Genomic DNA, 21,867 nt, shown 5'->3' with positions numbered 1-21,867 from the left:
TAGGGAAAACAGGTAGAGAGGAACAGATTATGGACACGAGGAAACTTTTGGAGTGAAGGATGTGCTCCTTGTATTCATTACAGCAATGCTTCCACAAGTGAACACATATGTCAAATGACCAAAGTGCATGCTTTAAACATGTGCAATTCTTTATACATCAATTATGATACAATAAATCTGTAAAGATGGAAAAAATACTTTTAAAACACAATAAGTAAAAGCGAGAACTAAATAATTGCGTTTAGACACTGCTGAAGGAAGATTGTGGAACCATGTGATAGGTCAGAATGAAGTATCCTGGATTGAAGTAGGAAAAAAAATATGGAATAGAAAATACAGAAAAGAACATAAGAGACATATGGGTCACGGTAAAAGAGCTGTTGTAGTAAGCATTTGGAATCCGGGAAGAAGAAAGAGAAGATAGAAAGAAGACTAGGTAGGAGCAATAGTTGAAAGATACTGGCTAGAAATTTTCTGAAAAAACATATGAAAGATAATGTGTCATAGATTCAAGCAGAGCTAGGAAAACCACACCAAGATATATTATTGTAAAACCACTGAAAATCAAAGACAATGAGAAAATATTAAAAGCAGTCAGAGATAAATGCCAATTACTTTCAAGGGGCCAGCCGTAAGACTGAAACCCAACTTCTCATCAGAAATAATAAAATCTAGAAGACACTGGACTACTGATAGCTTGAAGTGCTGGAAGAAAATAACTGCCAGCCTCAAATTCCACTGAAAATATTCTTCAGATAATGAGAAGACATGCCCAGCAAACAAAAGCCTAGGTAATTCACTACCAGCAGGTGCACATTAAAACAAAACTTAAAGGAGTTTTTCAGGCAGAAGGAAAATGGTCCCAGTTGGAAACACTGAGATGCAGGAAGGAAAGAACAGTAATAGAAAATGTAAATATGTGGGCAAATTAAATTATTATTTACTACATAAAGCAATTAAAATGTCTTTTAGGGTTTAAAGTAGAGAATTAAAATGGAAAATGACAACAGCTTAAGAGGTGGGAAAGGAGTAAATTGAATTAAGTGTTCTGAGGTCCTTGTAATTCTGGGAAGTGATAAAACTGTTAATTTACCCTAGACTTTGATAAATCAAGGAAGGGGGTTTAGGCTGATTGCTAAATTAGCAAGCCAACAGAGAAAGGAAAGGAAAATGGAGAAAAATGGGTATTTAAGTAATACAAAGGAAGGCAAGGGACAGATGGGATAAGGAGAAAACAAATCATAAGATGGTAGATTTAGACCCAAGTTTATAAGGAATTATATTAAAAGTAAATGAACTAAATATTCCAATTAAAACTAAATACTCCAACTAGAATACAACCTAATGGTTGGATTGGACTTTTAAAAATTATATATATATAATTATAATTATTATATATATGTACATAATTGTATATATATATTTTGCTTTTTAGGGCCACACCTACAACATATGGAAGTTTCCAGGCTAGGAGCTGAATCAGAGCTACAGCTGCCAGCCTATGCCACAGCCACAGCAACACCAGATCCAAGCCCCATCTACAACCTACACCACAGCTCACAGCAATGCCTGATCCTCAGCCCACTGAGCAAGGCCAGGGATGGAACCCACATCCTCATGGATACTAGTCAGATTCGTTTCCGCTGTGCCACAAAGGCAATTCCCTAATAAACTATACGTTATTTACAAGAGACAAACTTTTTTTTAAAAATTTTTATTTCTTTGTCTTTTTTTTTTTTTTAAGGCCACACCCAAGGCATATGGAAGTTCCCAGGCTAGGGGTATAATCAGAGCTGTAGCTGCCAGCCCACACCACAGCCACAGCAACACCAGATCTGAGCCACATCTGCAAGCTACACCACAGCTCATGGCAATGCTGGATCCTTAACCCGCTGAGCAAGGCCAGGGATCAAACCCACAACCTCATGGTTCCTGGTCAGATTCGTTTCTGCTGTGCCATGACGGGAACTCTTACAAGAGACAAACTTTAAATATCAAAACAAAAAAGGGTGAAGAGCAGGAGTTCCTGCTGTGGTGCAGTGGGTTAAGAATCAGACTACAGTGGCTCAGGTTGCTGTGGAGATGCCAGTTAAATACCTGGCCCAGAACAATACATTAAAGGATCCCGTGTTTTACTGCAGCTTCAGTGCAAAACACTGCGACTCAGATTCAATCCCTGGCCCAGGAACTTCCATATACCATGTGTGTGGCTATTAAAAAAAAAAAAAAAAAAAAAAAAAAGGTGAAGAGCAAAAGAATATGCCAAGAAAAATCTGACCCAAAACATTCAGGTAGTTATATCATTTCAGAAAAAGGAGACTTTAAAGCAGATACTTAACTAAATAAATATAATGAGAGAAATTTCATAATGATAAAAGCTAAATCCAATATGAAAATACAATAATTCTATGTATTTTTATGTACCTTATTATTTAGCCTTGAAATATATAAAGCAAAAATGAATAGAACTAAATGAGGAAATTGCCAAATCACAGTCATCACTGAGACATTTTAACATACCCTCTACCAATGTTTAGAACAGGCAGACCAAAAAGTCAGTGAGGATAGAGACTATTTGAATAACACATTTAACAAATTTGACCTGACTGACATATATAACACACTGAGCCCTCCAACTTCAGAATGAACATTTTTTATGTGCACAGGGAACATTCATCAAAATGAACCATATGTTATGCCTCAAAGCAAGTCTCAGCAAATTTCATAAGATTGAAATTCCTGACCATATTCGAATTAAGCTAAAAACCAACCCCAAAACTAGAAAATTCCCAAATGTTTGGAGGAAGAATTATTATAAAGTAGTCTTCTAAAGACCCTCATTTCAAAATTAAAATAATAATGAAAAATTAAGATATTTACACAGAAGAGTTCACACTGTGGCACAGTGGGTTATGAATCTGTCAGCAGCATTGGGTAGCTGCGAAGGTGTGGGTTCAGTCTCCAGTCCCCAACAGTGGATTAAAGGATCCAGCATTGAGGAAGCTTCAATGTAGGCTGCAGCTGCAGCTCAGATTCAATCCCTGGTCTGAGAATTTCCATATGCCACAGGTGTGGCCATAAAATTTTTAAAAATAAAATAAAATATCTACATAGATTGATAAAGAAGACACAATATATCAAAACCTGTGTGGGTATAGCTACAGCCATGCTTAGGGGAAATAGCCTTAAATGAGGAAAAGTTTAAAAGGAAGAAAGACCGAATATATTAAAGATGAAAAAGAATAGCATATTTATTCTTTAAAGATGTTTAAAAGAAAAGAAATAGCAGAATTAATGAAAATGGAAAAAACCTTAGAAACAAAGTCAATTTATTTATTTATTTTTTTGTCTTTTTGCCATTTTCTTGGGCCGCTCTCGCGGCATATGGAGGTTCCCAGCTAGGGGTCTAATCAGAGCTGTAGCCGCCAGCCTACGCCAGAGCCACAGCAACTCAGGATCCAAGTTGTGTCTGCAACCTACACCACAGCTCACGGCAACGCCAGATCCTTAACCCACTGAGCAAGGCCAGGGATCGAACTCGCAACCTCATGGTTCCTAGTCAGATTCGTTAACCACTGAGCCACGATGGGAACTCCAAAGCCAACTTTTTTAAAGGACTAATAAAAATGATAAACCTCTAGGAAGTCTGATTTTAAAAGACAGCAAGATAAGGTACAAGTAGCTATTATGAGAAATGTAAAGGGGGTATCATTACAGATCCTACAGATATTAAAAGATAAGAGGATATGATGAACAACTAAATATGATAGATGTAAAAATTTCGATGAAATGGAGTAATTACTAGATAAAAACAACTTACCAAGCTGTGTGTCTCTGAAGACACAAGAAGCAATAGAAAATCTGAAAATTCCCATATCCATTAAAAAAAATTGTATCCATAATTAAACCCTTTTCCACAAAGAAAACTCCTGGCCAGTATGTCCTCCTTGAATAATTCTTCCAAAAGAATTCTTACGTTCTCCCACGTAAGAGAGAAGTATCACCAGTCTTACACAGATTTCTTCCAGAGAATAGAATAAAGGGGGAAACGATCCCCAATTCTTTTATATAAACCAGCATAAACTTCATTCCATAACTTGATTTGGAAACGCCTAAGAACGGAAAATCTTTCTTATGAACACATCAGTCTCTTTCATGGACATATACCCCTGATTAAATTGTTAGCTAACCAAATCTAGAAATACAGAATAATATTATCACCACCAGGCTGGATTTATTTAAGGAAGGTAAGTTGCCTTTTTTTTTTTTTCCTAAATCAATGTTATTTCCCACACTAACAGAAAAGAGGACACAAATCAAATGATCATTTCAATGAATGCAGAATAGTAAACTGATTAAACTCAACATCCACTTCAAATTTTAAAAAGCTCTTAAAGGAATTCCCATTGTGGCTAGGTGGGTTAAGAACCTGGCATAGGGTCAGTGAGGATGCGGGTTCAATCTCTGGCCTCACTCAGTGTGTTGAGAATCCGGCACTGCCACAGACTTCCGTGTAGGTCCCAGATGTGGCTCAGAACTGGCATGGCTGCGGCAGTGGTGTAGGCCAGCAGCCGGAGCTCTGAATCGAACCCAGGTCTGGGAGCTTCCATATGCTGCAGGTGTGGCCCTAAAAAGAAAAAAAAAAAAAAAGCTCCTAGAAAACCAGGAATAGATGGAACTTCTTTGATGTGATAAAAGATATATGCAAGAAACATAGCAAACATCATACTTGATGAATATTTAAAAAATTTTCTTCTTGAGATTACAGGTGAGACAAGGATATTCATTATCTCTGTTTCTCTTTGACATTATATCAGAGGTCCTACTTAGTGCAGCAAGACCAGGAAATGAAATAAAAATAAAGATTGGAAAGGAAGAAATAAATCTGTCATTATTCATTGGAAAACATTACTGCGTATGTAGAAAATTCACAAGACTCTATAGATGAACCATAGAATTGCTGAATTTAGCAAAGTCACTTGCTACAAGGTCAATTTTTTTTTTTTTTTTTTTTTTTTTAGGGCCACACTCGTGGCATATGGAAGTTCCCAGGCTAGAGGTCGAATCAGAGCTGTAGCTGCTGGCCTATACCACAGCTGTGGCAACTCGGGATCCAGGCGGAGTCTGTGACCTATACCACAGCTTACGGCAACACCAGCTTGCCGACCCACTTAGCGACACCGGGGATTGAACCTTCATCCTCATGGAGACCACTTGGCTTCATTACCGCTGAGCCATGGCAGGTACTCCCAAGGTCAACATTTTTATATACCAGTAAGAATCAGAGTTTAGGAGTTCCCGTCGTGGCGCAGTGGTTAACGAATCCGACTAGGAACCATGAGGTTGCGGGTTCGGTCCCTGCCCTTGCTCAGTGGGTTAACGATCCGGCGTTGCTGTGAGCTGTGGTGTAGGTTGCAGACGTGGCTCGGATCCCACGTTGCTGTGGCTCTGGCGTAGGCCGGTGGCTGCAGCTCCAATTCAACCCCTAGCCTGGGAACCTCCATATGCCACGGGAGCGGCCCAAGAAATAGCAAAAAGACAAAAAAAAAAAAAAAAAAAAAAAAGAATCAGAGTTTAAAATCAAAGTTTAAAGAGTGGTGACATTTATAAAACCATAAACATTAAATGTCTAGGGATAAATTTGACAAGAGGTGAATGAAGCTTCTATACCGAAATCTATTAAATATTACTGAAATTAAAGACCTAAATAAATGAAGAGATACCATGCTTATAGAGTGAAAGAATCAATATTATAAAGATGTCAATTTCCCCAGAATTGACCTATAGACTCAACGAAACCTCAGATTTCAGTAGGTTTTTTGGCAGAACTTGACAAGCTAGTTCTAGATTTTACATAGAAACGCAAAGTGCGAAAAATAGCTCATACAATCTGGCGGAAGAAAAACAAAGTAGGAGAGTTCCTGCCCTAGCACAGTAGGGTTAAGAATCTGACTGCAGCAGCTCAGGTTGATGAGGAGGTGCAGGTTCCATCCCCGGCCCTGCACAGGGGGTTAAAGGATCTGGCATTGCCGCAGCTGCAGCTGGGATTCAGCCCCTGGCCTGGGAGCTTCCATATGCTGTGGGTGCAGCCATAAAAGAAAAAATTTTAAGAGAAAAGAAAAGAAAAACAAAACAGAAAGACTTATACTATCAGATGTCAAAAAAATATAAAGCTACAGTCATAAAGTGTAATATTGGCACGTAGGTAGACAGATAGATCAATGGAACAGAATAAAGTCCAGAAACAGATACACGCATACATGTGGGGATTTGTTTTTTTACAAGGTGACACCACAGAGCAGTGAGAAAAGGATGGTCTTTTCAATAAATGATGCCAGAATTGGATGTGCATAGGGAAAAACAATCTTGCCTCTGACCTCACACCATGAGAAAAGTAAAATAATAAAGCTTTTAGAAGAGAGCATTAGAGAATATCTTTGTGACTTTGAGGAAGGCAAATGTCACTGAACAGGACATAAGGGCATTGACATTACGGAAAATACTGATAATTAGACTACGCTAAAATCAAGTACTTTTTTTTTTTTTTTTTTCTTATTAGGGCCGAAACTGCCTATAGAAGTTCCCAGGCTAGAGGTTGAATAGGAGCTACAGTTGACAGCCTATACCACAGCCACAGCGACACGGGGTCTGAGCAGCATCTGCAACGTACACCATAGCTCAGGACAAGGTCAGATCCTTAACCCACTGAGCAAGGCCAGGAATCGAACCTGCAACCTCATGGATCCTAGTCGGGTTTGTTACCACTGAGCCATGACAGGAACTCCAAGTACCTCTGTTAATAAAAAGACACTCTTAAGAGAGTGGAAAGTCAAGTCACAGAGGGGAAGAAGATATTTTCTGATGTATTACTGGCAAAGAACTTCTGTTTAGTACATGGGAAGAATTCCACCAAATCAAGTAAAAGAAAGAAGACAACAGAAAAATGGGCATAAGACTTGAAAAGGCATTTCACAAAAGGGACTATTTGACTGGTCTGCAAACACATGACGGCATGTTCACCTCCTTTAGTCATCTTGGAAATGCAAATTAAAACCATATTGAGATAACTACTACAAAAATTTAAAACACTGACAGTACCAAATGTTCATAAGAAGAAGGATCTGCTGGAATTGTTATCACAACAAGAATATAAATTAGAAAATCCGCTTTGGAAAACTGTGGTATTATCAACCAAAACTGAAATATTCATATCCTATGACCCAGCAATTCCACTTCTAGACATATACTCAGCAGTCCTGAATGCATATTGGACCAAACAATGTGTACAAGAATGTTTACTGCATCAGTATTTGTAATAGCTCCAAATAGGACACAACCCAAATGACCATCATTAATAGAATGGGTAAATAATTGCAATATAGATGTTAAGTGGAATGTTACACACCAGTGAAAATAACTGCACAACAACTCCCTACAATATGATTGAATCTCACAGTGGTTGAGTAAAAGAGGCCTGACACAGGAGTACGTCCTGTAAGATTTTATTTATATAAATGGCAAAAGAGGCAAACTAGTCTGTGGTAATAGAAGCCAGGTTAAATGTTACCATGGTGAGGGGTAGTTGAGGGAGGACTGGAAGGGGAGATGAGGGAGGCTTCTGGACTGATAATGTTCTATATCTTGTATTGTTTATGACATGCATTCACTTTTTGAAAATTTATCAGACTGTACTCTTATGATGTGTGCTCTTTTCTGTAGGTATGTCATACTGAAACGAAAAATTTATTCATGAAAAATTCTACCTAGACACTGGCAGAGATCCAAGAGGCGGATGGTACGCTATGCTGGTGAGTGTAAACGGGCATTCTACTACATCGAAGGTGTGTACGACTCCTTTGGAGGACAATCTGACATATCTAGTTACATATGCACATATCTTTTAAAAATTTTATAGGCTTTATTTTTTAGAACAATTTTAGGTTCACAGCAAAACTGAGCAGAAAGCACAGAAAGTTCCTACATACCCTGCCAGCCACTCCCCCACCATCCACATTCCTCATTAGTATGGATCAGCACTGACCCAGCAGGATCAACCCAAGACCATAGTTTACATGAGGGTTCACCCTTTGTGTTGTTCCTTCTATGGATTTTGACAAGTGTGTGAGGACACATATCTACCATTATATAGTATCACATGGAATAGTTTCCCTGCTCTAAAAGCTTCCCAGTCTCCATATATTTATCCCTCCCTCCCCTGGAAACCTTGGCGACCAGCGATCTTTTTTTCTTTTTTTTTTTTTTTTTTGAGTTGTGGCAAAATACACATAACATAAAATTTACCATCTTAATCATTTTATTTATTTATTTATTTATGTCTTTTGGGGGGGCACACCCACAGCATATGGAAGTTCCCAGGCTACGGGTTGAATTGGAGCTGTAGCCGCTGGCCTATGCCTCGGCACCATTGGACTCTAGCCTCATCTGTGACCTACACCACAGCTCATGGCAACGCCAGATCCTTATCCCACTGAGCAAGGCCAGGGATCAAATCCATGTCCTCGTGGATACTAGTCCCATTCATTAATGTTGAGCGATGACAGGAACTCCTTAACCATTTTAAAATGTACAGTTCAGTGGCCTCAAGCACATTCATATTGCTGTGCAACCATCACCACTATCCATCTCCAGAACTCGTTTCATCTTCCCAAACTGAAATTCTATTCATTAAACAATAATTCTCCACTCCTCCCCCTCAGTCTCTGGCAACCATCTCATACTCCTGTCTCTATGAATTTGACTCTTCTAGGGACCTCATATAAGTGGAATCATACAGTATTTCCTCTCCATGTCTGGCTTATTTCACTTAGCACAATATCCTCAAGGTTCACCCATGTTGTATCCTGTGTCATGATTTCCTTCCTTTTTAAGACTGAATAATATTCCATTACATGCATATACTACATTTTGTGTCTGTCAGTGAACACTTCTGTTGCTTCTACCTTTGGGGTATTGGGAAGAATGCTGCTATGAACATCGGTGTGCAAATATCTCTTTGAGTCCCTGATTTCAATTTTATCGGAACAGGTGGGATTGCTCTGTCATATGATAATTCTATTTTTAATTGTTTGAGTAACTACTATACTGTTTCCCATAGTTGCTGCACCATTTTACCTTCCCACCAACAGTGCACAAGAGTTTCAGTTTTTCCACATCCTTACCAACAATGGTTATTTTCTGTTTTTTTGTTTTTGTTTTTGTTTCTGTTTTTTGTTTTTTTTTTTAGGGCCTCACCCACAGCATATGGAGTTTCCCAGGCTAGGGGTCAAATTGGAGCTACAGATGCTGGTCTACACCATAGCTCACAGCAATGCCAGATCCTTAACCCACTGAGCAAGGCCAGGGATAGAACCCACAACCTCATGGTTCCTAGTGGGATTTGTTTCCACTGCACCATGATGGGAACTCCTTCTTCTTCTTTTTTTTTTTTCCCCTGTTCTTTTTTATAGTCTTCTCGATGGGTTTAAGGTGATATCTCATTGTGGTTCTGATTTGCATTTCCTTAATGATAAATGATGTTGAACACCTTTATAGGCATTTAGGGATAGTTCTGTATCATCTCTGGAGAAATGCCTATTCAAGTCCAAAGGAAAACTCTAGGGCTTTTCTACTCACAATGTTTTGTTTTGTTTTAATTTAATTTTTTTTCTGCTGTACAGCATGCGGACCAAGTTACACTTACATGTATACATTTTTTTTCCCCACCCTTTGTTCTGTTGCAGTATAAGTATCTAGACATAGTTCTCAATGCTACTCAGCAGGATCTCCTTGTAAATCCATTCCAAGTTGTATCCCATAACCCCAAGCTGCAGATCCCTCTCAGTGCCTCCCTCTCCCCCTGGGCGGCCACAAGTCTATTCTCCAAGTCCGTGATTTTCTTTTCTGTGGAAATGTTCATTTGTGCTGTATATTAGATTCCAGTTATAAGTGATATCATATGGTATTTGTCTTTGTCTTTCTGACTTATTTCACTCAGTATGAGAGTCTCTAGTTCCATCCATGTTGCTGTAAATGGCATTATGTCGTTCTTTTTATGGCTGAGTAGTATTCCATTGTGTATATATACCACATCTTCCTAATCCAATCATCTGTCGATGGACATTTGGGTTGTTTCCATGTCTTGGCTATTGTGAATAGTGCTGCAATGAACATGCGGGTGGGTGCATGTGTCTTTTTCAAGGAAACTTTTGTCCGGATATATGCCCAGGAGTGGGATTGCAGGGTCCTATGGAAATTCTATGTATAGATTTCTAAGGTATCTCCAAACTGTTCTCCATAGTAGCTGTACCAGTTTACATTCCCACCAGCAGTGTGGGAAGGTTCCCTTTTCTCCACACCCCCTCCAGCTCTTGTTATTTGTGGACTTATTAATGATGGCCATTCTGACTGGTGTACTCACAATATTTTTGAAAACAAATGTGTGGGAGCTTTTCCCAAAATCAACAAATTTCCCAGCTCTCTGGAGATTGACTGGATATAGTGTTAAAAATCAATTGACTATGAATGTGATATTTTATTTCTGGACTCCATTCCATCCTGTTGCTCTCTATGCCTGTCTTTAGGCCACAGAATTTTGGTTATTGGAGCTTTGCAGTAATTTTCGAAATCAGGAAGTTTGAGAGCTCCAATTTTGTTCATTGACGTCCTTTATTGTCTTCATGGTTTGACCTTCTCCAAAATGTCATAGAGTTGAAATCATACAGTTTGCAGCCTTATCAGATGGGCTTCTCTCACTTAGCAATATACATTTACAGGTCCTCCATATTTTTCACAGCTTGCTAGCTCATCTCTTTAGTGCTGATTAATATCCCATTGTCTGGCTGTATCACAGTTTATCCATTCACCTATTGAAGGACATCTTGGTTGCTTCCAAATTTGGGCGACTATGAATCAGGTTGCCATACCACAGACATTCAAAGTGGTCATAGATACAGCTGGACTAATAGCTATTGTAACTGTTACTGTTTTCTCTTCACTACCCTTGTCCTCTATTCCTGTTTTGGTTTCCACTATTCCTCTGTCTTCTGTGGCTTTATTTGAGGAGTTTGTGTGATTCTATTTTCTCTCCTCTCTTAGCATATCCACTATACTTCTTGCTTTTTTAAACTTTTTTTTTAGTGGTCGTCCTAGAGTTTGCAATACCCATTTATAGCTAATCCAAGTCCACTTTCAAATATCACAATACCACTTAACGGGTAGTACACATACCTAATTCCTCCCTCCCACCCCTTCTCACATTTTTGTCCTTCATTTCACGTAGCCACAAGCCATAATCATCAAACACATTATTGCTATTATTATTTTGGGAAAAAAAACTGTTATCTGTTAGATCAATTACGCATTTTAAAAATGTTTTTTATTATACCTTCTCTAACAACACACTTTTTTTTTTTTTTTTTTCCCTTTATTGACAGCCCCACAGCCTATGGAGTTCCCTGGGCCAGGGATCGACTTCCAGCCACAGCTGCAGTCATGCCAGATCCTTTAACTGTGCAGGGCTGGGGATTGAACCTGCTTCCTGGCACTGCAGAGGTGCCCCTGATCCTTTTGTGCCACAGTGGGAATGTCACACTTTTTTTTTTTTTTGGTAATGTAGATCCAAGTTTCTGACCTATATCATCTTCCTTCTCTCTGAAGAATTTCTTTTAACATTTCTTACAAGACAGGTTTAATAGTGACAAATTCCCTCAATTTTTGTTTGTCTGAGAAATCTTTATTTCTCCTTCACTTCTGAAGGGTAATTTCACCGAGTATATAATTCTAAGCTGGTGGGGGGGAGGTGTTTCTTGCAACACTTTAAATATTTCACTCCACTCTCTTCTTGCTTGGAAGCTTTCTGTGAGTTAGATGTAATTGTTATCTTTGCTCCTCTATCCGTAAGTGGGTAAGATGCTTTTTACCGCTGGCTTCTAAGATTCTTTTCTTTATCTTTGATTTTTGAAAGTTTGAATTTAATATGCCTTGGTGTCCTTGGGGAGGTATTTCATTTGCCTGTTTGTTTTTGGCATTTATCCTGCTTGGTGTTCTCTGGATCTGCAGCTTGGTGTCTGACATTAATTTGAGGAAATTCTCAGTCATTATTTTTTTTTTCAGTCATTATTTTTTTTAACATGTCTTCTGCTCGTTTCTGTCTTTCTTTTCCTTCTGGTATTCCAATTACATGTATATTACATCTTTTACCCCCAGATTTTTGGCTATTCTGTCAGGAGGGGAGGGGTTCTATCTTTTTTTTCTTTTGCACTGCAGTTTGGGAAGTTTTTGTTGACATTATCTTCACCAATATGGTGTTCACTGATTCTTTCCTCAGCTGTGCAGTCTGCTGATGAGCCCATGACCAAAAGCATCCTTCATTTTTGTTACAGGATTTTCCATTTCTAGCATTTCTTTTTGATTCTTTCTTGGAAGTTCCATCTCTCTGCTTACATTACTGATTTGGTTGTTGAATGTTGTCTACTTTTTCTGCTAGAGCTCTTAGCATATTAATCATGGCTATTTAATATGCCCAGTGTGATCATTCCAACATCTTTGCCATACCTGAGTCAGGTCTGATGCTTGTTCTGGCTCTTCAGCCTATTCTTTGCCTTTTAGTATGCCTCACGATGTTTTCTTGGAAGCTGGACATGATGTACTGAATAAAGGAACTGTGTAACTAGGCTTTTAGTGTCATGGTGGTGAGGTGTGTGGTGAGGGGAAGCACTCTCTAAGTTCTCTGATGAGTTCTGTCTTTTAGTGAGCCTGTGCCCCTGGCTCACGACCTTCAAGAGTTTTTCTTGGTTTTCTGGCCCCCCTCCTCCCACCTCAGATGGGACAGGAAGGCTGGATGGTGTTGCAATTGAGTATTTCCCTCCCCCAACACTGAAGGATAAATGGAGCTGGAGTTGGATAGTTCCCTTCCACCAGGTCAGTCAAGTCCTGGTAAAACAGCTTCTCTTGGGAGTTCCCTTTGTGGCTCAGCAGAAACAAATCTGCCTAGAATCCACGAGGGCATGGGTTTGATCCCTGGCCTTGCCTAGTGGGTCAAGTATACAGCATTGCCGGGAGTTGTGGTGTAGGTCACAGACACAGCTGAAATTCCACATTGCTGTGGCTGTGGCATAGGCCGGCAGCTGCAGCTCTGATTTGACCCCTAGCCTGGGAACCTCCATATGTCATGGGTGTGGCCCTAAAAAAAAGACAAAACAAACAAACAACAACAACAACAACAACAAAAAAACAGTTTCTCTTGAGGACAGACAGGTCTTGGTAAGAGAAACAGAATGTTCTCGTCTATTTCAAAATAGCTACTTGCCCGCTCTTCCTTCTGGAAGCAAGAGGGGAGTTTTTCTCAGTCTTCACTCTGAGACCCTGGGAGATCTCTTGAAGGCAGTACTGTCATCCCTCAGTATCCCCAGGGGATTGGTTCCAGGACCTGCCACAGACACCAAAATCCATGGGTGCTCAAGACCCATAGTCAGCCTTCCATATCCGCAGGCTCTGCATCCCCAGACTCATCCCACTGCGGATGGTAAACAAGACAGGTGGTATTGAAAAAAGTCTGCATATAAGTGGACCTGCACAATTCAACGCTATGTTGTTCAAGGGTCAACTGCTCTCCATACTATAGGGAGCTCACTAAGACTGAGCCCTCCCTAGGGTTCTTAACTCTGAAATGTGTCCGCACTGAGCAAGTCATCAATTATAGCCTAGGTTTCCCTACCTGAGACTGGTTCTCCCAGCACTTTCTACTCTAAGTCGTGATCCTCTATATCTGCCTGTCTCTCCATCTAGAGGGACAGCAGTTTGCCCAGTGATCTTACTTCTCAGCTGGGTTTAAGAAGAGTTGTTGGTTATTAGTTTATTCAGCTTTATTCTTGTGTGGATGGGAGGGATGACTTCCAAGCTCCTTACTGGACTAAAGTCCTATATCTTTACAATATTTTATCATGGACATTTACAAGCATGCTTAAAAGCAGAAAAGATTGTATAATGAACTGCCATGGACTCAGCACCTTCAACGTTTATACTCTGCTGTTCCTGTTTCATCCACTCCCTGGTTCAGACACATGGTTTTTTTAATCTCTAACAAATGTAGTTTGTTTCCTCTGCTCAGGCATATATCACCTCTGAGAATTTGTCTTAGAGATACAGATGCATATGAGCAAAATGACTGGTCCAAGATTATTTATTACAGAATTGTTTGGAACAGAAAGAGATGGAAACAAGGTGAATGTCCATCAACAAGGGACTGGTTTGGAGTTCCCACTGTAGCACAGCGGGTTAAGGATCTGGTGTTGTTGCAGCTGTGGCATAGGTTGCAGCTGAAGCTCAGATTGAATTCCCTGGCCCAGGAACTTCCCTATGCCACAGGTGTGGCCAAAAAAGGAAAAAAAAAAAAATCAGGGGACTGGTTAAATATACCCTAGAACATCATGCGATGGAGGATTATCTTGATGTAGAAATGGAACCATGTTATGCATCAATATGGAATATTCCCCAAAATGTATTGCTAAATTAGGGGGGAAAATACAGAGGCAAAGGATGCATCCAGTACACTGCCATTGTGTAACAAAAAGGGGAGGGGTGATGTGACCTTGACTTCTCATGGTGCTTAAAATATCTCTAGAAGGATAAATAAGACCCAGATGACACTGGTTGACCTTGCAGAGGGGAGCTGGTGCCCTGGGAACAGTGAGGTGAGAAAGATTCCCACTGTATCCCCTTTTCTGCCTTCTGAATTCTGAATCATGGGAATACATTTCCCTGGTGGATGAACGGAGGAATGAAATTTGAAAGAAAGAAAGGAATCTCCTTCTGCAGTCTGGATGATAGCTGGGGAGACCTACACATTTATTGAATTGTTATAGCGCAGGTCTAACCTACTTATCATAAAATGCCCCTAATACCCTGGGAGGTAGGCAGTTTACACCCATTTCACAGAAGAGGAAGCTGGGGCTCAAAGAGAGAAGGAGTTTGCTCAAGACGAACTGCCACCATTAAGTGACAGAGTCAGCTGGGAGCCCAGGTCTGACCCCATCCGATCCAGCTCATTCCCAGGTGGGGAAGAGACCAAGGTAGCTTGACTCCCTGCATGGCAGTGACAAGAGCAGGTCAGGATTGCTGGATCTCCAGCATGGAGTCAAGTTGCTCCTCTGGGAGCCAAGTCCTCTGTGCAGCCGAGAGCAGCTGCACCTTCAAGTTCATCCACTCCCAAGGCAGAATCATCAGGTTCCTTCCCCAGGGATTTGTTTTAGTTGCTTGGATTCATCAGGGCATCTCACTTCCCCCACCTCTGAAAACAAGATCCAATTTAATTTAGGGAGAAAAAGCACAAAAGCCATAACACTCAGTTTATCCCTTGAAATACAATCAGGCTGAAGGAAAGAATTAATTTTTAATTCCATCTTAATTACTCAGAGAAATAATCTATTGGCAGAGCCTGGCCCTGGGGTGCCCCTGCCTGGTCTCTGCCTGCTGCTGCCCACACCTGAGGCTCACTCCAGGCACTGACCAGAAAGGGAGGGGGGCTGATTCTCCTGCACGGTACCCTTTGCTGAAGAGAATTAGGAACTGTGGAAAGGAATGCCTTATCTTTCCTTCAGCCTGACCTCAGATTTCTTTAATGAACCCACAAAGTTTATTCCTTGGAGATGCACAATGTGTTTGTGTGTATGTGTGTGTGTGTGTGTTGCAGGGGGAGGTGGATGCACAGGACATGCCAGATCATTTGTGACCCTGGGCTGAGGCGATAGGGGCTGTGTCTTCCTCAGCATTTCCCATTTGTTAAGTAAATACTAACTGAACACCTACTATATGCTGGCCACCTTGTGGGAGCCAGGGACCCAGCAGAGCAGGTCCCTGCCCTCAAGGAGCTCTCACCCTAGTGGGGACAGAGACAACAAACCAGTGGGCCAGTAAAGACAAGTTCAAGTGGCGATCGGTACTATGTGTTAAATAAAATAGGGCCACGGGTTGGAGAGTGATGGATGAGGGTTTGCAAGAGTAGACAGGGAATCAGGGAAGGTCTCACCAGAAAAGGGTTATTTGGGGCTGAGGCCTGGGAAGCGGAGGGCAAGCAGGTGAAAAGGCCCTGAGGCAGGGACCAGACCTCCTATCTGTGGAGGAGAGAGATGGGTGTGGCTGGAGTGGCCGAGCAGGAGGTGGGGGTGGAGTGGATGACTTTGCATTTCATTCTGGTCCCAGGAAAGACACTGTGTGCCCCTGTATTCACCTAGTAGGTGCTCCATAAGGGCTGCCTGCAGGAACGGCACCCTCTGAACTGGTAGCCTCTGAGAATCCATTTGCTGTCATTTTGTCCCTTCCCCTGCTGCCAGGGAAATTCAGACAACTGCTAATGTCCAGGAAGCTGCCCTCTGCCAGCCCTCACCAACACTGTTTTGATGTGCTAACAACTCTTAATGAGGATCCTAATGAGTCACTAAAAATGGCATCATTAGGTTGAGAACAGAACAGTCTACCCAAGCAAATGTCCAAAACAACCAGGCGATTAGCTAGGGATCAGACACTGTCCCCTTCCAGCCTGCGCCGGGCAGGCCAGCCCCTTCCCCCCAAGTCAGGGGCCCATTTGTCTGCCTGTAGCTCCTGGGGCTGTGATTTCTGCATCTCAACATATTATCATAGATGGGTATTGTTTTTTCGGTTTGGGGTTTGTTTGTTTGTTTGTTTACTACCACATGAATCTATTAGTTTAAGAACTGAGAAAAATGGGGGGGGGGGATAAGAATTTGCCTGAATATAAAAGTGGAAGTAGAGACATAACTTGAGGCTGGTCAGAACTGAAAATGCTAATGCATTAGGGCACAGGTTTGAAAATGTGGACTGCAGGCGAAATCTGACATGAGTATGTTGTATTTGGCCTACACAGCAATTATGAAAATTTTAAAGGTTTCCTACATTAAATTATGGAGAGCTTACATAAAAATTAAGATATGTAGGAGTTCCCGTTGTGGCTCGGTGGATTAAGAACCTGATGTATTGTCTGTGAGGATGCGGGTTCCATTCCTAGCCATGCTCAGTGGGTTAAGGATCTGGCATTGCCCCAAGCTGCAGCATAGGTCGCAGATGTGGCTCAGATCCAGGGTTGCTGAGGTGTGGGCCTGCAGCTGCAGCTCCGATTTGATCCCTCGTCTGAAAACTCCCATATGCCACAGGTACAGCCATGAAAAGAAAGAAAAAAATTAGGATATCCAGCTTCTCTTGAAAATCCAAAAACTCTGGCTTCCCCAGGCCCCACATTTCATCGTGGCAGTGCTGGGCTGGGGCCAAGGAACGGCTGTCCCCTAGAGGGGGCATGCTCTATCCTCTTTGTCACAGCCCCCACCACTACCAAAGGTGTTCCCACCAGAGAGCAAGTGTCAGTTGCCACTTATCATCAAGTTTGCCGAGCTGATTTTCTCTGTGGGGATTTAAGAAGAAAGAAATATATTTCTCAAAGCTCCTCTCCATCAAAAGTTGACAAACAAAACACAGATGGAGAGAGAGAAAATGTAGGGGAGACTATTTTTTGAGGATGTGGAGACAATTCCTATATGTTTCATGTGCAAACAAAATGTGTCTGCCTCCAAAGAACCCATTAAAATACCCTAGAGGCATTCCTGTTTTGGCTCAGAGGGTTAAGAACCCGACTAGTATCCTTGAGGATGCGAGTTCGATCCCTAGCCCCTCTCAGCCGGTTAGGATCCCACATTGCTGTGAGCTGTGATGTAAGTCACAGATGCAGCTCAGATCCAGCGTGGCTGTGGCTGCAGCATAGGCCAGCTGCTACAGCTCCAATTCAACCTGTAGCCTGGGAACCTCCATATGTCACAGATGTGGCCCTAAAAAAGACAAAAATAAATAAATAAAATACCCTGGGAAATAATCCCCACTTCGTCCTGCCGCATCCCCCTCTCCCCCGCGTTGAAGTAGCCTTTGGTCCTGCTTGAGGTATTATCATTTCTAAACTGCTGCTGCACAGACAACATTGGAAGCTGTTGTCACTACTGGGAATTTAAGTGTGTGACTTGCTTTGAAGCATGCTGCAATATTTTGAAAATCTTGAGTTATATTCTTGGGGAACCTGAAAGTTACCATTTTTTCATTTGAATACGGATTTCAAACTCCATAAGCCGGGCCGTCCTGGTCGGCTTCTGTGGGTCTGGCTGTGGAAGCCACTGAAGATATATAGGGCCAACCCCAGCCCTGGGCCACTGGATATTCTGATCAGGGGCACGCATAAGGGCAGTCAGCATACTGGTGAGATGACATGTGAAAAAGATCTTTTTAAGGCACTCAGAGGAGTTCCCATTGTAGCTCAGTGGGTTAAGAACCCAACAGAGTGTCTTCGAGGATTCAGGTTTGATCCCTAGGGCTTCGTGGGTTAAGGATTCGGAGTTGCTGCAAGCTGTGGTGTAGGTTGTAGATGTGGTTCGGATCTGGCCTAGGCTGGCAGCTGGTGCTCCAATTGACCCCTAGCCTGGGAATTTCCCTATGCTGCAGGTGCGGTCCTAAGAAGAAAATAAAGAAAGAAATAAAAATAAAGTGTTCAGGAAGTTGACTCGTAGATTACTTCTTATTGTTTGCAGTTTGTAAAAAGAGGTTACATACGCTCATGGGAAGGAAGTTGAACACATGAAAACGGTTATAATGAAAAGCAAGTCTTCACTCACCCAGACCCTTGGTTTAGGGGTTTCCCTTCCCAGAGGCCTCTGCTCTTCCGTGGAGCTGGAATCTGAAGTGGGTCAAATGGTGGTCCCCCTAAGGATATGCCCACGCCTTAATCCCTGCTGCCTGTGAATGTGACTTCTTTGGGAAAAAAAAAGAGGTCTTTGCAGATGTGATTAAATAAAGACCTGGAGATGAGGAAATTATCCAGGATTATCCAAGTGGGCTCCAAATCCAGTGAGAGTACACTTAAAAACAGACTCAAGGCCGAGGAGGCGGCAGTGTGACCTCAGAGGCAGAGACTGGAGTGACGAGGCCACAAGCCAAGGGATGCAGGCTGTCACCAGAAGCTGCAAGAGGCTGGGAAATGGAATCTCCCCCAGATCCTGGAAAGGTGGGGGTGTGGAGGGAGCATGGCCCTGCTGACACATGGATTTCAGACATGGGAGGTGGTGACAGAATCAATTCCTATTGTCTTAAGCCACCATGGCCATAATGTGTTGTAGCAGCTACAGGATCTAGAGTTCCTGTCCATCTCTTTCCTTCCTCTCCATTTTCTACATTCTCAGAGCATATCATGCTCAGTGTACTTCCTCTTCCTCTTGCCTTTTTCTTTTCTTTTCTTTTCTTTTTCCTTTTCTTGTCTTTTGAGGGCCGCACTCACGGCATATGGAGGTTCCCAGGCTAGAGGTATAATAGGAGCTGTAGCTGCTGACCTACACCACAGCTCACAGCAACACCGGATCCTTAATCCACTGAGCAAGGCCAGGGATTGAACCCGCAACCTCATGGTTTCTAGTCGGATTTGTTTCTGCTACACCATGACGGGAACTCCATCTCTTGCCTTTTTTTTTAGCCTGTCTTTTTCTCTTTTGGCCACACCCATAACATGCAAAAGTTCCAAGGTCAAGGATCAGACTTGCGCCACAGCAGTGACAAGGGTGGCTCCTTAACCCACTGAGCCACCAGGGAACTCCTCTCCCTGTCTTTGTCCTTTAAGTGTTGCTTGAAAATCTCTCTCACAGGCAGCTGCCATGGTCACATATATGCTTGCACGCTACTCCATCATATGGATGGAGGTCCTGTCGATCGGTCTACCCCATCCCTTGCTGATGACACTGAGGTTGTTCCCCATCTTTTTCTCCCGCGCACAGCACCGCGAAGACATCTTTTCCCACACAGGTGGGTTCGTGAGTGAAACACCTGGAAGACCAATTCCCACAAGTGGAATTGCTGTATCCAAGAGCGTGTGCAGTTCCCATTTTCGTTGGTATTGCCAAATTGCCCTCCGAGGAGGTTATACCACAGATTCCTTTTTTAAAGTACAGTTTTTTCTCATTACAAAAGTAATCTTTTAGTAGCATTCTTAAGTGTGATTTGATTACACCCTGTAACCAAAATCTTTTCTAGCAGAACATAGTCAATGGGAAAATAACATCAATTACCTGAAATTTTCTTGCCAGCCTGGCTGGATTGGCCTCCTTCTGTTAAATAGAGGTTCTTGTGTTAGGTGTCTGTTTTTCCTCCGGGTGGCCTCTGTCTGGGCCTCTGGGGCAGGGTGCGAGGACATGGCTCTTTGAGCCTGGACAGTGGTCTGAAAGGCCCCCACTCCCACCACCGGTGATGAATCCAACCTCCCCCACCCACCCCTGTGTTCCCTTTATGAGAAGAGAAGGAAGGGAAAACAGAGAGTCAGTTCCCCCATCTGGACAGTCCTGTACTTACTGTTGAAAGCCCAGTGTGTCCTTGTTCTTCATGTTCCTGGACCAGCCATTGGCTCAGAGGAAAGTTCCCCTCCCTCCCCAGGGTGGACAGAGGGAATATCTGGCTCCCAGAGTCATCACCCAAACCTCATTCATCAGGCCGAGGGGAGCCCTCTCTCCTCTCCCCTTGGCCCGGATCGGCTGCCAGGACAGATGGCCACCTCTGTGGCATGCCCACCCCTGGTCAGTTCCCCACAAAGGTCTTGGATTTTAAAGGGACCCCTTAAAGGAGTTGAGTGGGTTAAGAACCCGACTAGTATCCATTACGACGCGGATTCCATCTCTGGCCTCACTCAGTGGGTTGAGGATCTGGTGTTGCCACAAACTTCGATGCAGATGGCAGATACAGCTTGGATCCATGTTGCTGTGGCTGTGGCGTATGCCTGCAGCTACTGCTGCAATTTGCCCGATAGCCTGGGAACTTCCATATGCTGCAGGTGTGGCCCTAAAAAGAAAGAAAGAAAATAGACCCCCTTAAACATCTTGTCCAGTTCCGCATTTTAGGGATGGACAAACCAAGGCCAAGGGGATGAGGTGACTGGTCCAAGGCCACACCGGCAGAGGCCCCCAATCACCTGTTCGTAAAAGGTTTGCACTCCATCCATGGGATAAAGGGCCCAAATGTGGCCCTACCTTCACTGCCAACCCACTTCCTGCCACCCTCTGACTCACCTGAAATGGCTTGAATAGCTCAAAGGAATTTGAAGTCTATCTGCCGCTGCCCTCCATGGCCCCCACCCTCCCCAGTCCCAGACTGCGTCTCACCTCCAGCCCCCTTCCTTCCTGGGCTTGGTCTGATCAATGCCTTCTCATTTTTTATGACTCAGCTCGGATACCCCTTTTCTCCAGGAAGTCTGCCTGATTTTTCCCTGAGTTAGGTACCTCTTCCTGGCACTTGAGCAATCGTTATGGCCTCACTCACCACAGTTAATATGATCTGTCTGGGGTCTGTCTCCCTGCCACCACCACATGGAGCTCTTGGGGAGCTAAAAAAACACCCCAAATCATCTATGTATCTTCAGTAACATGTTTGGGGTTGGTAGATGCAAACTATTGCATCTAGAAAAAGCAATGGGGTCCTGCTGTGCAGCATAGGCAACTATGTCCAGTCTCTTAGGGTAGAAGATGATGGAAGAAGGTATGGGAAAAAGAATGTGTGTTTATATGGGTCACTGCTGCACAGCAAAAATTGACACAACACTGCAAATCAATTATATTCTAATTTAAAAAAAAGAGGAGACAGACAGACACACATGGAGGGCAGATGATGTGAAGACACAGCTAGAAACCATCCGCAAGAATGCCTGAGGCCACCAGAAGTGAGGAGAGAGGCATGGACCAGATTCTCTCTCTCAGCCCTGAGATAGAACCATCCCTGCCGACACCCTCGGCTTGGATGTGCTGTGTGACAGTAAATCCCTGTGGTTTAAGCACCCAGTTTGGGGGG

At 42.6% G+C, this 21,867-nt stretch overlaps 1 protein-coding gene across 1 annotated transcript in view; it reads left to right on the top strand.

Annotated features, from left to right (window-relative positions):
• Positions 1–14,393, top strand: part of TSPAN17 (tetraspanin 17) — a 114,240-nt gene extending 99,847 nt beyond the window's left edge. Inside the window, exons 14-15 of the transcript XR_014838013.1 lie at positions 7,720–9,245; positions 13,149–14,393. The gene's annotated coding sequence lies outside the window, so the exon portion shown is untranslated. The remainder of the gene's footprint in view (positions 1–7,719; positions 9,246–13,148) is intronic.
• Positions 14,394–21,867: the final 7,474 nt, after the last annotated feature.

This window comes from Sus scrofa, chromosome 2 (assembly GCF_054392235.1).
Source record: "Sus scrofa isolate SSC_HxYL_T2T_F1_AM1 chromosome 2, Sscrofa_HxYL_maternal_Yorkshire_Landrace_v2.0, whole genome shotgun sequence".
Lineage (NCBI taxonomy): Eukaryota > Metazoa > Chordata > Mammalia > Artiodactyla > Suidae > Sus > Sus scrofa.
The sequence above is the reverse complement of the archived record's forward strand: the minus strand, read 5'-3'. Positions and strand labels throughout refer to the sequence as shown.